This window comes from Ursus arctos, unplaced genomic scaffold (assembly GCF_023065955.2).
Source record: "Ursus arctos isolate Adak ecotype North America unplaced genomic scaffold, UrsArc2.0 scaffold_3, whole genome shotgun sequence".
Taxonomy (NCBI): Eukaryota; Metazoa; Chordata; class Mammalia; order Carnivora; family Ursidae; genus Ursus; species Ursus arctos.
Window position 1 is genome coordinate 42,312,523 of NW_026622985.1, and position 15,018 is coordinate 42,327,540.

Below are 15,018 nucleotides of genomic sequence, written 5' to 3' on the forward strand. Positions count from 1 at the left end.
TATTTTTGTTTGGGTGTTTTACTTATTACATATGCATGCCTCTTGCAAAACTAAACTTTATAAGAATGTTAAGGTTAGAAGCGAGGTTCTGTAATTTTCCATTAGTCATCAGGTACTAGATTTAAACAGCAGATTGTGTCTTTCAATTGGTTTATTTGGCTGGTGCCAAAGCCTATTCAACTGTTCCCTGCCTGTTATTTACTTTTGTATTTGTGACTCAAAGTATTGCTGCCAAGTATTCTATGAGCTCTCCAAAATATTTTAATGCAAATAGGTTGGAAATGTCATCAAGACAATTATATTAAGGAAAAAGTTCAAGTAAATCCACAAGCAAATGGAGGGGAGCAATTCCATGTAGATCATTAATTCTTAATAATGAGGATAATAAAAGTAAGGCACTGATGATATACTATGTATTTAACATTAGCTGGGAAATAATGATTAAGCAGTAAAAACATGAAACTGTGATTGGAAAGTGATGAGCACATTCCAAGCAGAAAACAGAGCAGAAAAGAAACCACCGTGGCAGGAAGAATAAGACAGGAAAGGCAAGAGAGCAAGGACTGCAGAGTCCTGGCAGTGTTTGTACTTGGATTTTTTTGCAGAAGCCATCAGTATCCCGTTAAATAGCCATCCCAGCCAACAATCAAGCTCAAATGTCCAAGGTCAGATACTGAGGGGCTAAATTTTGCAACAAATGTGACCAGACGAACAAAAGGGCACACTTGTGTGGAATTAATCAGCCAGCTCAGCAGGACCCAATTCTCATTCCTTTTTTCTAGTATCCGACAACATTCTCTAACTCCTCTAGATTAAAGTGCAAATGGCGTATTGCTGTTATCATCTGGTATCAACTCGGTTAGGCCACTGTCAACTTTGCCTTTTGGTTTACAAGATTCAATCCATATCTATGTCTGTTTCAAAATTTTGAGTATCATATGCCTATTTTATATCTCATTGAAGTTGAGATATATAATAAACAATGGCTTTTATGACATTTACTTTATGTATTGAATTTAAAAGTTTCATCCAAATTATTTATGATCAGATCAGGCCAGGTGTATAGGAGAAAATGCAGCTATTCAAATACAGACAAAGCAACAAATCCCATTTATTATTCACCCTCATTATTTTAATTTTTTAATAAAATTAATTTATTTCAAAATGATAGCATATAACACTAACATTTATTTCAAAACCAACATATGGTTCCTCTATTTCATGGAACAGCATTGTGGAGACAGTACAGTGAATGAGAAAAATACATAGACACAAGAAGGAACTTTAAAGTTCACACAGGTACTAAAGGTCAGAAGAGGCAACAGGTTCAAAATCCAGGAAAACAGTTTGGGCAACAGAGATAAGAAAGTGAAGCAAAAAGACCAGGCAACACAGGCAAGACAAAGACAAACCTTCATACAATAGGAATTTAGAGCCAAACTCTTGAATATTAATGGGAATCATGGGATACCAACATCAAAAAGGGCCTCAAACTTATGAAGTAGATTTATGAACTTATTATTTGAGGGAAAAATATGAAGTATTGAGGCTCAGAAATGAAAAGACAAGACAGGGGTGCCTGGGTGGCTCTGTCTGTTAAGCGTCTGACTTGATTTCTGCTCAGGTCATGATCTCAGGGTCATGAGATGAAGCCCCACCTTGGGCTCTGCTTGAAGTCACCTTGAGATTCTCTCTCTCCCTCTGACCCTCGCCCTACTTGTGTTCTATAAATAAATAAATAAATAAATAAATAAATAAATAAATAAATAAATTCTTAAAAAAATAAAGACAAAACAAATAGGAACCTCCAGGCTGGAAGATGAAGTAAGGTGAAAAGAAGGAAAAATGTGCCTAATACTTTGACCTTTTTTAAGCATGAATTTTGAATGTTTTATTAAAGTCTAATTTATGTATATTAAAAATGAAGATCTTAAGTGTTTCATTCAAAAAGCTGGACAATTGCGTGCAACCCTTTATCCATCCCCACAACAATATAAAGAACATTTATATAATCTCAGAAAGTTCCTTTATGCCCACTTGCCTATCCATTTCTACCTCCACCTGAGACTACCACTTTCAGATTTCTTTAACCATATGTTAGTTTTGCCTTTTCTTGGAATTCATGCAAATGAATCATTGTACACATTTCTTTTTTGCACGTAGATTCTTTTATACAACAAAATGTTGGTGAGATTTATCCACGTTGCTTGCATCAGTAGTTTGTTCCTTTTTTGCTGAGTAGTATTCCACTATACGAACGTACAAATGTACATCATTTGGTTTACCCTGTTGATAAATATTTGTTGTTGTTGTTTTTAATTCAAATATTAGCCTAGTAAGGATAGGCTGCTATGAATATTTATGTACAAGTCTTTTTGTGGGTGTATGTTTGATGTCTCTGCAGATAGCTGGGTTACAAGATAGATGTTTAACTTTATAAGAAACTGACAAGATAGTTGTCCAAAAAATTTATTTTTACATTCCTACTAACAACTTGTGAGCATTTTTAAAAAGATCTTTAAATTTATTTTAGAAAATGAGTGTGCAGTTGGGGGGAGGGGCAAAGGGAGAGAATCTTCAAGCAGACTCCCCATTGAGTGTGGAGCCTGACACAGGGCTCAATCCCACAACCTATGAGATAATGGCCTCAGCAGAAACCAGGAGTCAAACACTCAACCAAATGAGCCACTCAGGTGCCCCACAGCTTATAAGCACTTTAGTTGCTCCACACGCTCACCAATAGAGAGTTCTTAAGTACCCCTACAATATTAATAGTTTACATTACTATGGTAACTTTTTTATAATTAATAAACCAATATTAATGAATTTGGTTTTTCAGGTTTTTTTGTTTTTGTTTTTGGCCCTTTAAGTGGATGGCCAGCAGTGTACCATAATAATTTTAATTTGCATTTCCTGATGACTAATGGTGTTCATTACCTTTTCATTTTCCAACTGTCCATTACTACATATACCTTTGCAAGATGTCTGCCATGTCTTTTGCCCATTTTTTAATTGGATGTTTTGCCTTTTTACTGTTGATTTATAAGAGTTTCTATATATTCATGGTCTTTTGTCAGACTATTGTATTTCCCAGTCCATAACTTGCCTATTTGATGGTGTACTTGGTAAGAAGAAATACTTAATTTTGATAAACACCAACCAATACATCATTGTTTTCCTTCTATAGTCCTAATAAATCTTTTAATACATTTAATATGTAATTTAATATATAAATCGTCTAATAAATCTTTTCCTGCCCTAAGTAAGAAGTATCAGAGAATTCCTGTGTACCCTACACCCAATATCCAATCGTATATTTGTTATAATTAATGAACCAATATTGATACATTTATCAAACTTTATTCTCATTCCCTTAGTCTTCACCTAAGGTACTTTTTCTGTTTCAAGCCTCCCATCCAGGACACAACGTTGCACTTAGTCGTCATGTTTCCTTAGGCTCCACTTGGCTGTGACAGTTTTCTCAGACTTCCATCGTTATCAGAGACCTTCACAGTTTTGAGGAGTACCAGTTCGGTATTTTGTAAAATGTCCCTCAGTTAAGATTGACTTTTTGTTTTCTCATGATTAGATTGGGTGTGATGGTTAATTTTATGAGCCAACTTGGCTAGGCCACAGTATCAATGTTCAGTCAAACATTATTCTAGATATTTCTGTGAGGGCATTTGTGAATGAAATTTACATTCAAATCAGTGGGTTTTTGAGTACAGCAGAATGTCCTCTATAAGGTAGATAGGCCTCATTCCATCAGTTGAAGGCCCTGAATACAATAAAAGATTGATCTCCCCAGAGCAAGAGGAAATTTGACCAGCAGATAGGCTTCAGACTTGAACTGTAACTTTGGTTCTTGCTGGGGTTTCCAACTCTTTCTCTCTCTTTCTCAATATCAATATAGATACAGACAGAGAGTATACATCCTGTTGGTTTTGTTTCTTTGAAGAATCCTTACCAATACTGCATTTATAGGTTTTTGAGACAAAGACTTTAGAGGTAAAGTGACAATCTCATCCTATTATACCAAGAGTACATACTATCAGCATGACTTACCATTCATGTTAACCTTGATTGCAGGTAGTGTGGCTCAGATTTCTCAACTGCAGTTACTATTTTCCCCTCTTTCCTTACTGTGCTCTTTGGAAATCATCATATGCAGCCCACAGTTATGCAGGAGGGAGTTATTTGAGAGAAGAATATCTACAAACATTTTTTCAAATTCTTCTACATAGGTCATTTGTCTATCCCCCCATTTATTTATTCAGTCATTTATTTATATCTGTATGAACTCAAGGATATATATTTTATAATTTGGATTATCATCTAACACCACCTCATTTATATTGTTGCTGGAAGTGTACAAGCTTTGGCCATTGGGAACTCTTTCCATTTGCTCTTGTGTCCCCTTGATATACCATCTCATTGTGGGGTTCTGACTTGTGTGCGTGTTTTGGTTTGTTTCCTTAAGCAATTCCTTATTTTCCGGTACTACAAGTTTCTCCAGGCTCATCCTGTATAATTTCTGATTCAGTTCTAGAATAATCCATTTATCCCAGGAGCCCTAGTTCCTTTTATTAAGGAATGGTATTAGAAATCAAGGTCTGGCTACTAGGTGTACTTGTTTCTACTGGGGTGTTACTGCTTCCATGCCCTCTCTACTGATAAGGAAAGGAAATCTATGTGCGTATACTAACCTGTGTATATAAAAGAATCCGTAAACATTTCTGTATGTAACTATCTGCATCTGTATTAAGCTAAACATGAGTTTATACTGACATATCCAGCTGTAATCCATATTGCATTGATTATTGTAGCCTCTTCCCCTTGCTTATCTGTAACTTCCCAATCCAATATTGAAAACCCTGGCTACCAGGGTGTCTACCATCCCATCACTTAATTGTTCAATTCCCATATATCTGTATGGTGGTATCTGAATTGGTGTTCTGCAGCTCTGCCTGAAACAATTTTATAAACTACAGTACAGTGTCTATGTACATTTTCTTTTGCCTTTAGACTCCAAGACTTCATTCATTTCCAAAGTTATTTAGGTATCTTTTCCTCCCAATACCTTCAGCAAGGTCATTTCATCTATTTATAATATACTATTTTGTTTGCATCAATCCTGGGATCTCATACTTGATAAATTATTTTTTTTTAATTTACCTACCTTTAGGCTCATTCTCTGTATTGTAAAGTTCTATGGGTTTTGATAATCCATAGTGTCATGTGCCCTCCATTAAAGTATTATACAGAATAGCTTTACCATCCTAAAAAAAAAAAAAAATACCTTGTGCTTTCCCTCTTCAACCTGCTTTCCCTCCTGCTGAAAGCCTGGCAATAGCTAATGTTTTTACCTCATGAAAAACCTACCTCCCCACTGCCTCATGTAGTTTTGCCTCCAGAATATCATGTAATTGGAATCATAAAGTAAGACTTTTCAAACTGGTTTATTTTTTTCTATATAAACATCCAGTGGTTCCAGATTAAAAGACTGTTTCTTTCACTACTGAGTTGATTTTGTTTGAGTTTGTTGAGTTTGATTTTGTGGGAGTCTAATTCTGAACTTTGTTATGTTCTATTGATCTTATTTGTCTATCCTTATGGAAATGATACATTATCTTAATTACATTAACTTTATAGCTTGAAATCTGAAATTACAAGTCATTCAATTCTGTTGTTCTTTGGCAAGATTATTTTGGTTCTTTTAAGTCCCTCCATTTGCACATAAATTATACAATCTGTTGATTTTATCAAAAAAGACTTCTAGGACTTTGATTTGGATTGAACTTAATCTATAGACCAATTTGAAGAGAAAATAATATCTTAATATTGAACCTTCTAATTTGTGATACTAGTATATCTATTTATTTCAGTCTTCATTAATTTCTCTTAAATATTTTGTAGTTTTTAGAATAGGTATCTTGCATGAGTTTTATTATTCTATGTATTTAATTTTTTAATGCAGTTATAAATGGCATTTTTAGATTTTTATTTGCCAATTGTCGTTACAAGCCTATATCATTACAATTGATTTTGTATATTTATCTTGTGTCCTAAGTATTTATTAAAATAATTTATTGCTTCTGGTTATCTTTTTTTTTTTTTTTTTGGAGCCATATTAATTCTGCATACAAAATCCTGTTTCTTTGCAGTTTTGTTTATGAACTTCATGTATTTCAATCTTTTTCGTGTTTTATTGCACTGGCTAGGAGTTAAAAGAAATGCTGATAGAAGTTAATGAGAGCAGATATCCTTGCCTTGTTCCTGATCTTGGTGGAAAGGCATTTACTAGTTTATCATCATACATGATTCTATCCTAATTTGGTGACATTTTTATAATGAATGAGTACTGAAAAGCTAGTCACTAGTTTTCGGCATTCATTTAGATGATCACATGATTTTTCTTATTTTGAGAATTATTTTGTGAATTACATAGATTTTCAATGGTAGCCACTAGCATTATTCTTTTATGTATTTCTGTATTGAATCTGCTAATATTAACAAATTTTGAATTTATGATCATGAGAAGGGGTATGGGTTTGTAATTTTCCTTTTAGATATTGTATTTAATGGTTTTTGATATCAAGGCTATACTGCTTCATAAAATGAGTTGGGAATTGTTCTTTCCTGTTTTTAAGAATTTATTTAATATTGGTTTATTTCTTTACTTAATATTTGATATAATTCAATAGGAAAGCCATCTGAAATTTGCATTTTGTGAGGTTTTGATAACAATTTCAATTTCCTTAAAAGATATGAGGCTACATGGATTTTTCTATTCCTTTGTCAATTTGGTAAGAAATTCACTCAATTATATGTTACTGAATTAATGAACATAACACAGAACTTCTCAACTTCTACATTATGGGTATTTGGGGCTGTGTAGATTTTTCTTATGGGAGGATACTCTGTATTTTGTAGGATGTTTAGCAACATCCTTGGCCTATATCCACTAAGATTCCAGTAGCACCTCTTCTTCCAGGTTGTGACAGCCAAACTACTTTTCAGATATTCCCAAATTTCCCTTTTGGGCAAAACTGTCCCCAGCTGAGAACCACTGGCATAAAGTTATTCATAATACCTCATAATTGTATCTTTAATGTTTGTAAGACACGTAATGATATTCACTATTTTTTAATGATACTAGTAATTTATATTTTCTCCATTTTTCTTTGTTAGGGGCTTATCAAATTTATTAATCACTTCGAAGAACTGACTTTGACTTTGTTTTCTGTTTATTTTTACTTCATTAATTTCTAATTTTATATGTATTATTTCTTTCTTCTTAAGTAGGGTTTAATTTTCTCTTCTCTTTTGTTTTCTAATGTAAAAGCTGTGCCTCTTCCTTCTTTCCTAATATAGGCAATTAATGTTCTAAATTTTCATTTTACACCAGTTTTGGATGCATCCTACAAATTTTGATATATTGTATTCTCATTATCAAAGAGTTTAAAATACTTCTCATTTTCCTTGTGATTTCTTCTGTGATTCACAGGTTATTTAGAAGAGAATTACTTAATTTCTAAATATTTGCCATTTTCCAGATATTTTTATTACTTATTTCTAATCTGTCGTCATAGAACATGTATTATATGTTTCTGATATTTTGAAATTTATTGAGACTTTTAATATGCTAGCATATAATTGGGTCTATCTTGCTGAATGTTCTTTATGCAGCTGAAAGGAATTTGTACTTGTAATTGATGGAGTGCATATTCTAATAAATTTATTGGATCAAGTTAGTACACAGTGTTATTCAAATCTTCTATACTTTTCTTGATTTTCTGTCTACTGTTCTATTAACTATTCCAGATTTGTCTATTTCTCCATTTATTTGTTCACTATTGTTTTGTGGCTTTAAGTCTCTGTCAGCAGCTGCATACATATTGAGACTTGTTATATCTTCTTAAACAATGACTTTTACCACCATGAATTTGTCTTTGTATCTCTGGTAATACTATTTTTTTCTTGAAGTCTTATTTTTCTGATATTAATATGGTGATATATTCTTTCTCATGCTTACTGTTTTCATAGTATATTCTCCCTTACCTTTTTACTTTAGATATATTCAAATTTTACCTTCAAATGATAAAGAAAAATACAAGAACACTGCAACACTATAATTCTATTTACATATCTTGCTACATTTTGTGCCCTTTTTGACATATATTTTATTTCTACACGTTATAAACCCAAAATATATCATTACTGTATTTACTTTAGTCATAATCTTTAAAAGCAATATATAGCTATAGATATAATGGATGAAATACATATATAATAAAGATAATTTAAAAATACTTCTATATGTTTAGGCATATAGCAGGACTTCCACCTGGTATTATTTCACATTAGCCTGAAAGACTTCTAAAATTTCTGCTAGAGATGCTCTGGAGATAAATTTGCTCAGCTTTTTCATCTGAAATAGTTTTATTTTTCCTGAAATATTTAAGTGTCTTTTTTCTTAAATGTTGAATTTAAATTGACATAATTTAAAAAAAAATATTCTTAGGTCACTTTAAAAATGCCATTCCATTTTCTGTGGCATCCATTGTTTCTGATATAAAAGTCACTAGTGATTTTCTTTTTTCATCATTGTTCCCCTGTATGCAATGTGTATCTTTTTCCTGTGACTGGTATTAAGATTTTTTGTATGATTCCCTAGGTTTGCTTTCAATTTATGCTTTCAGGATTCACTAGGCTTCTTGAATATGTAGATTGATCTCTTCAGTCAGCTTGGAGATTCCTCAGTTTTTCTCTCTTCACATTATTTCTTCTGCCCCCTTCTTTTTTCCTCTCCCGGGATTCTAAGTACATGTGTGCTAAGTCATTTGATATTATCCTGCAGATATCAGACACTTTCTTCCATCTGTCCCTTCTTTTTGCTCTTTATATTTGGTTTGTATAATTTCTATTAACCTGTCTTAAGTTTATAGATTCTTTCCTCTGCTGCATCCAGTTTGCTGGAAATAGTATCAGGTGGATTTTTTTATGTCTAATATTTTACTTAATTTCCTGCATTTCCTTTTTTTTTTAAACACGTCCCATGTTGTCCACTTTCGCTACAGACCCTGCACCATATTTATAATAGTGACTTTAAATCCCCTTTCAGATAATTCCAACAAACAGGCCATTTTTTTGTTTGCCTCTATTAACAGTTTTCTCTCTTGACCCAGGCTCATTTTCTTTTGCCTACACATCTCATAATTTTTACTGGATGCTGGATATTGTAAAAAAGAGAAGAGTAAGTTACATTTGCCCTAAAGAATATCTTGCTGCTTTTTCTATCAGACTTCTTGTTTGGAAGTTTGAGTCTATTGAATCTTTAGATTTGCTGTGTCTGGACTTTAAGCTCTGATTAGATTCATTTCCTTAAAATGTTCTTGGGTTCTCAGCACTGGCAAAACTCTGGAGATTGCTTTGTACCTGATAGCTCACCTACTAAACTATATGCTACTCTTTTAGCTCAAAATCCCAGCTTCCAGGATGTCCAAGGGTTGTTCTCTTTATTCCTCAGTCTTGCCTGTCTTTGGCCTGAGTATAAATTTCTCCATCCTGTTGCCGCGTCCCCAGCCTTCAGAGGGCTGCTGCGGTATATGTCATGAAGGCCTGGAATCCCCAAACAACTGCTCCCAGCAATCCTACCTCACTCCCTGCCTTTCACGTACTACTTTTGAACACTCTGACATTTTGAACAGTTAGAGGGCGGGTGCAGACTTATTCTGACTGGAGCTCCAAGTGACTGTCAGCTATCATTCCAACCCACACACGATCATTAAACATTTGGCTGCCCTCCCTTTACCTCCGTTTATGGTACATTCATGTAGTATAAAGGTACTTTATGCACCATAAACTGTTCTGTAAGAAATGAAAGCAGCTGTCATTTTCTTTTCTCTTTGGAAGTTGTTGTTGCCTTTTGGATTAAAATTTATTAAAGTTTGTGTCCTCAGTCTCTGAGAAACTTTTTTGTGTTTTGTTACATTTTAAATGATTTTTAAAATCCTCTCTGGCTTGTGCTTCAGAAGTGGAGCAAAAGTTTCTTATAACTTCCTAACTCCTAATTGGGCTCTGTATTTTTATTATTTTATAACCCTTTCAGAACACCTCCTCAAGGTTTTCTGGACCCAGTTCTCCACTGAGCCACAGTGGTGATAATTACTTACTAAAAAATTGAAAATACTTCCTTCTTTTCTCCCCTAACCATTTAATTTTTACTGATTGTTCTTCCTTCCATTTATGTCGTAAAGAGCTAATTGGTCCCCTGTGATTCATATCTGGCCTTGTTTCTTATTCCCGGAGTGTCTCACTCCAGTCATGTTTCCCTTCTTTTCTATCTATGCATACTTGGATTTCCTTGTACTTTGAGAACAAGTCTGACGTTTGGTAGGAAATATATAGGTAGAACTTATCTTAAGGCTTTCAGTTATCATTAATCTCAGTACCTACCACAGATGTATTGCCCAGACATTTTGCCTATATTCTTAACTTGCATTATCCTGGCTTTCTTACTCGGTTTTAAGGATTGCTTCTCCCTGAAACCTTTTGTTTCTTTATTACTAATCATCTCATCTAACCCTAAAAATCTGAAAATGCTACTTCCCAGCTGCATTCAACTTTTGGACTTGATTAGTTGTCCAACTGAGCGCATAAAACTTGCTATCATTCTCTGACTTCCTCTATAGCTACAGCCACTGAAAAAAAAAAAATGTCATTTCCCCTTCCCTCTATCTACCAGAACTCCAACTTCAATAGTCCCAGTGTCTTCCAAATAACTTATTAGATATGTTGTCTCACCTGGATTGCTGTTCTGATCATTTAATTTAATATATAACCTCAAAATATGGATATGGGAGATACTAAGATACCAATACTATAAGAATATATTATTTAAATCTCAAATAATCTTCAATTTGGAAAACATTTGGATATATATTTTAGTATAGTGGGCTTCATCTATTCCTGATTACCAGAAGCTATTACTAATTTAAGGACCAGCTTGGTCTATCAGCCATCTCATTGATCTCATTCTACCAGTTCATCAGGAAATAAAATATATAAAACAAATCATGAAATTTCAAATTATGTACCTCTATTCCTCAGCTACATCACTGATTTTGTTTAAATTTAAAAATTCCTTTCTCTGAGGCACCTGGGTGGCTCCATTGGTTGAGTGTCTGACTCTCGGTTTTGGCTCAGGTCGTGGTCTCGGGGTCACGGGATCGAGCACCAATTTGGGCTCTGCACTCAATGGGGAGTCTGCTTGAAATTCTCTCTCCCTTTCCCCTTCCCCCTCATAAATAAATAAATCTTTTAAAAAAATTACAAAATTAAAAACTCCTTTCTCCAAATTCTATATATAACTCCTTCCACAGTCTCTCAGGAAATACTTAGTGAGAACCAAATCCTATTGATTCTATTTCCCAATTATTCCTACCTATTCATCCTCTCTGTTCACCAGGCATCATTACCTTTGCTCTGTATCCTTCTTATATTTCTTATCTGGTCTTTCAGCCTCCAATATCCCACCCATCCACTCCCTATTCATTTTCAGCAACAATTTCAGAGTAATTTTTCTAAAATGTACATATGACTTTAATGATTAGCATTAAGTCATAACTCCTTAATGCACAGGATCCTTTACGACTAATTTTCTTTCTCAGTTTTCAGCCTAATTTTATTTTCTATTTTGTCCTCACATGTAGATTATGCTACAGTCATACAAATGTTTACAGTTAAATATACCATACTCTTAGATATTTTATAGCTCAAGGCTCGTGTTCACATTTTTTGCCTGTAACTCCATTTCCAGTTTTACTCAGCTAATTTCCTCTCAAATATCTCCTCCTTTAGAAGGTCTTTATTAATTCCTAAGTCTGAACCAAGTGCCATTTCTCTATGCCTCCTGTGCAAATTCTTATCATAGCACTTATCACATTATATCTGTTGATTTGCTTAACTCTCTTCTCCACTAGGCTCTAAGTAATATTAATGAGTTTGATGCCATTGAAATTAAGAACTTCTGCTCTTTCAAAGACACACTTAAGACAATGAAAGAAAAACCACATACTGGGAGAAGATTTTTGCACATCACATGTCTGATGCAGAATCCATGCTTATATTCAGAATTAAAAACTTTTATAATTCAGTAAAAATAAAATAATAATGATAAAAAAATGGACAAAATTTTGAACAGACACTTCACCAAAGATGCTGTAAGGATGGCAAATAAACACTTGAAAACATGTTCAACATTAGTAATTATAAAAAAAAAAAAAGCAAATTAAAACCATAAGAAACCACTACTGGACTATTAAAATGGCTAAACTTAACACGAATGAACTTTCTAAGAATTGACAAAGTTGTTGATCAAAGGAAACTCTTAAGCACTGCTGGGGGGAATATAAAATGATACAGCCATTCTGGAAAACAGTTTGGCAGTTTCTTAAAATTTTAAATATAAACCTGTCATAGATGTTCTACTCCTAGGTATACACTCAAAGAAATGTAAGCAACATGTCTTGGAAAGACTTATCCATGAATGTTCATAGCAGTTTTGCTTGTAACAGAGAAAGCTGAAAGGAACCCAAGTATCCATCAATAAGTGAACAAACTGCAGTACATCCTTATAAGGGAATACTTAGTCATAGAAAGGGAGGGACTATGGTACTTGCAACAAGTTGGATGAATCTCAAAATAAGTAGATTGAATGAAAAAATCTAGAAAAAGAAGAGTATATAATATTTGATTCCATTAATGTAAAATTCTAGAAGATGCAAGCTCATCTATAATGAGAGAAAGTATATCCATGGAAGAACAGCAAGATGGAATTACAAAGGACACGAGGAAATTTTTGTGGGTATGAATATATAATTTTGATTATGGTTTCACAGGTACACGCGTATGTTCAAACTTCTCAGGTTGTACATTTTAAACATGTACAGTTAATGGTATGCCAATTATATCCCAGTAAACTTTAAAGAAATAAAAAAATAAATTAAAAATCTCCTACCTCCAGGGAATCTTCAACAATCTTTTAGTGGTACTTAGATAGCATTCTTCTATTATTCATATGCTTATATTTCATTGTTTCGTTGATTTACCTGTTTACCTCACTAGATTTTAAGCAATACAGAAGGAAAGAAATTATTTTTGAGATTGATTTCTTAGAGATAAAAGAGGTCTTTTCAGAAAACATAGATCATTTCTGTTCAAAGTAGAACACTGACTTGAATGGTCATTGTCTTGTACTGATGCCCAATGCCCTCTACTATATACTAATATTTGTTACTCTCTTAAGGTCATCATTATTAATTACTAGTGTTTGAAATTTGAAGACTAATCTGGAGATCAACAGAATTGAACATGCAATATTTCACACTGCTATTTAAGAATTTTGAAAAGTTGAAATTAGAATGTTAAACACGTATATTTTGACACACCTCTTATAAATATGTCAGCTTCTATCTGCCTCCTCTGTCTTAAATCTAAAACTAACTTGGTCATCCTATGCTTTTCTGTGGTTCATGAAAATTCCCAAAAATCTTTGTTAAGTGTCCCATGTTGGAAAATATAACAAATAATAAGGTTAACAGGCCAAGCTATATCAAACTGTCAAAATTTAGGAGTCATAGTGTGGGGTGGCTTTAGAAAGCAGTGTTTGGAAAGAGGGAACAAGCACAATGAAAATTAAAAGAAAGTCTGGGGTTAACACAAAAATCTCAATAGTTATTAAGATAAAATGTAAGTAATATTTTCCCTCTAAAACTAAAGCTTTTTAGGTCTTTGTCATCAAAAAATCCTAGAAACTCTTACCAGTGTTTTGTGTTATTGTATGGAGCTGTGTTGTCTAAAGAATATGTCCTAGCCACATGTGGCTATTAAGAATTTGAATTGTGGCTACCCTAAATTGAATCAGGAAAATTTCTGATTTCATATGAAAAGTAGAATGTAAAATATCTCATTAATTATCGTTATTACACATGCTAAAATAATGTCTTGGACATATTGGGTTATTACAATTAATCCTACCTATTTCATTTTTTCTAACATGACTACTAGAAAACTCAAAGTTATGTATGGCTTGAACCTGTTGCTCAATTATATTTTTGTGGGACAGCATAGTATAGAGAATAAACAGTTTCACCCAGTGCTTGAACTGATAATTGGCATCTCAGAGGAAGAATTTCCATATTTATATTAGTCCTTTTAAGTGCTAGTCATTCTATTTTGAATAGAAGTACAAAAGAAGAAAGGATTCTAAAATTTTGATAACAATGTCACTGCATTCTAAAAGAGTTGGAGGGATACTGCTGTGTTTGTGAACAAATATTAAAGGGATGTTTTGTTATAAAAAAGAAGTCTCTAGGCTAGTCTCACAAGAGAGAGGTTGAGATAAAGGTAGCACCAACTGGTCTGTATTAAGAGAAATTCTCCATTTTCATCTGCATCAGCTTGAGAAAAATGGATTCTGGGCATCAGAATTAATAGAAAAGCATTTGAGAAAAAGCTCAATGGAAAGTCAGAGGGGGCCCCTGGGGAAGAGATGGAAGATTGGGCTCAAGAAGAAGGGGGATCACTACAACATGACTCGGTATAAAATGAACTTTGAACTTTAATAAAAATCAGTGTCATATTGTTTTAAATTGTTTCCTTTTTTTGTTCATTCATCTCTTTTTAATTTCTACAAATCTGTGGTAATCTGTTCCACATACAGCTTTCTGTTCATTAATTTGTGGTATAATGGGAAAGAACCATGTTTAAACACAGGGGAAAGGGATATAGAGAGAACAAAGAAGCATCCAGAAGCAGTGATTAGATAGCACTAAGTGATCAAGACTTGAGCCAGGGGCAAAGCACATAAAATAATGACAGTCAATTATCAACAGAGTTGTAAACCCTTCTTCTGTGAAATATTTTAAAAAAACTGGGGAATGCACTCCCTTGAAGAAGAGGTGTAATGAAACTAACATGAGTTCTCTCCTTGGTGAGCAGAGACTACACCAGGTG

The 15,018-nt window shown here is 33.5% G+C and overlaps 1 long non-coding RNA gene across 2 annotated transcripts in view; it reads right to left on the bottom strand.

The window, feature by feature from the left end:
* Positions 1-15,018, bottom strand: part of LOC130542086 (uncharacterized) — a 48,308-nt gene that overhangs the window by 29,553 nt on the left and 3,737 nt on the right. Inside the window, exon 2 of one of the 2 annotated variants that reach the window (XR_008956385.1) lies at positions 2,469-13,124. The exons of the other annotated variant lie outside the window; for it this stretch is intronic. This is a non-coding gene — a long non-coding RNA (uncharacterized LOC130542086). Of the gene's footprint in view, positions 1-2,468; positions 13,125-15,018 lie in introns of those variants that run through there. 2 annotated transcript variants of the gene reach the window in all.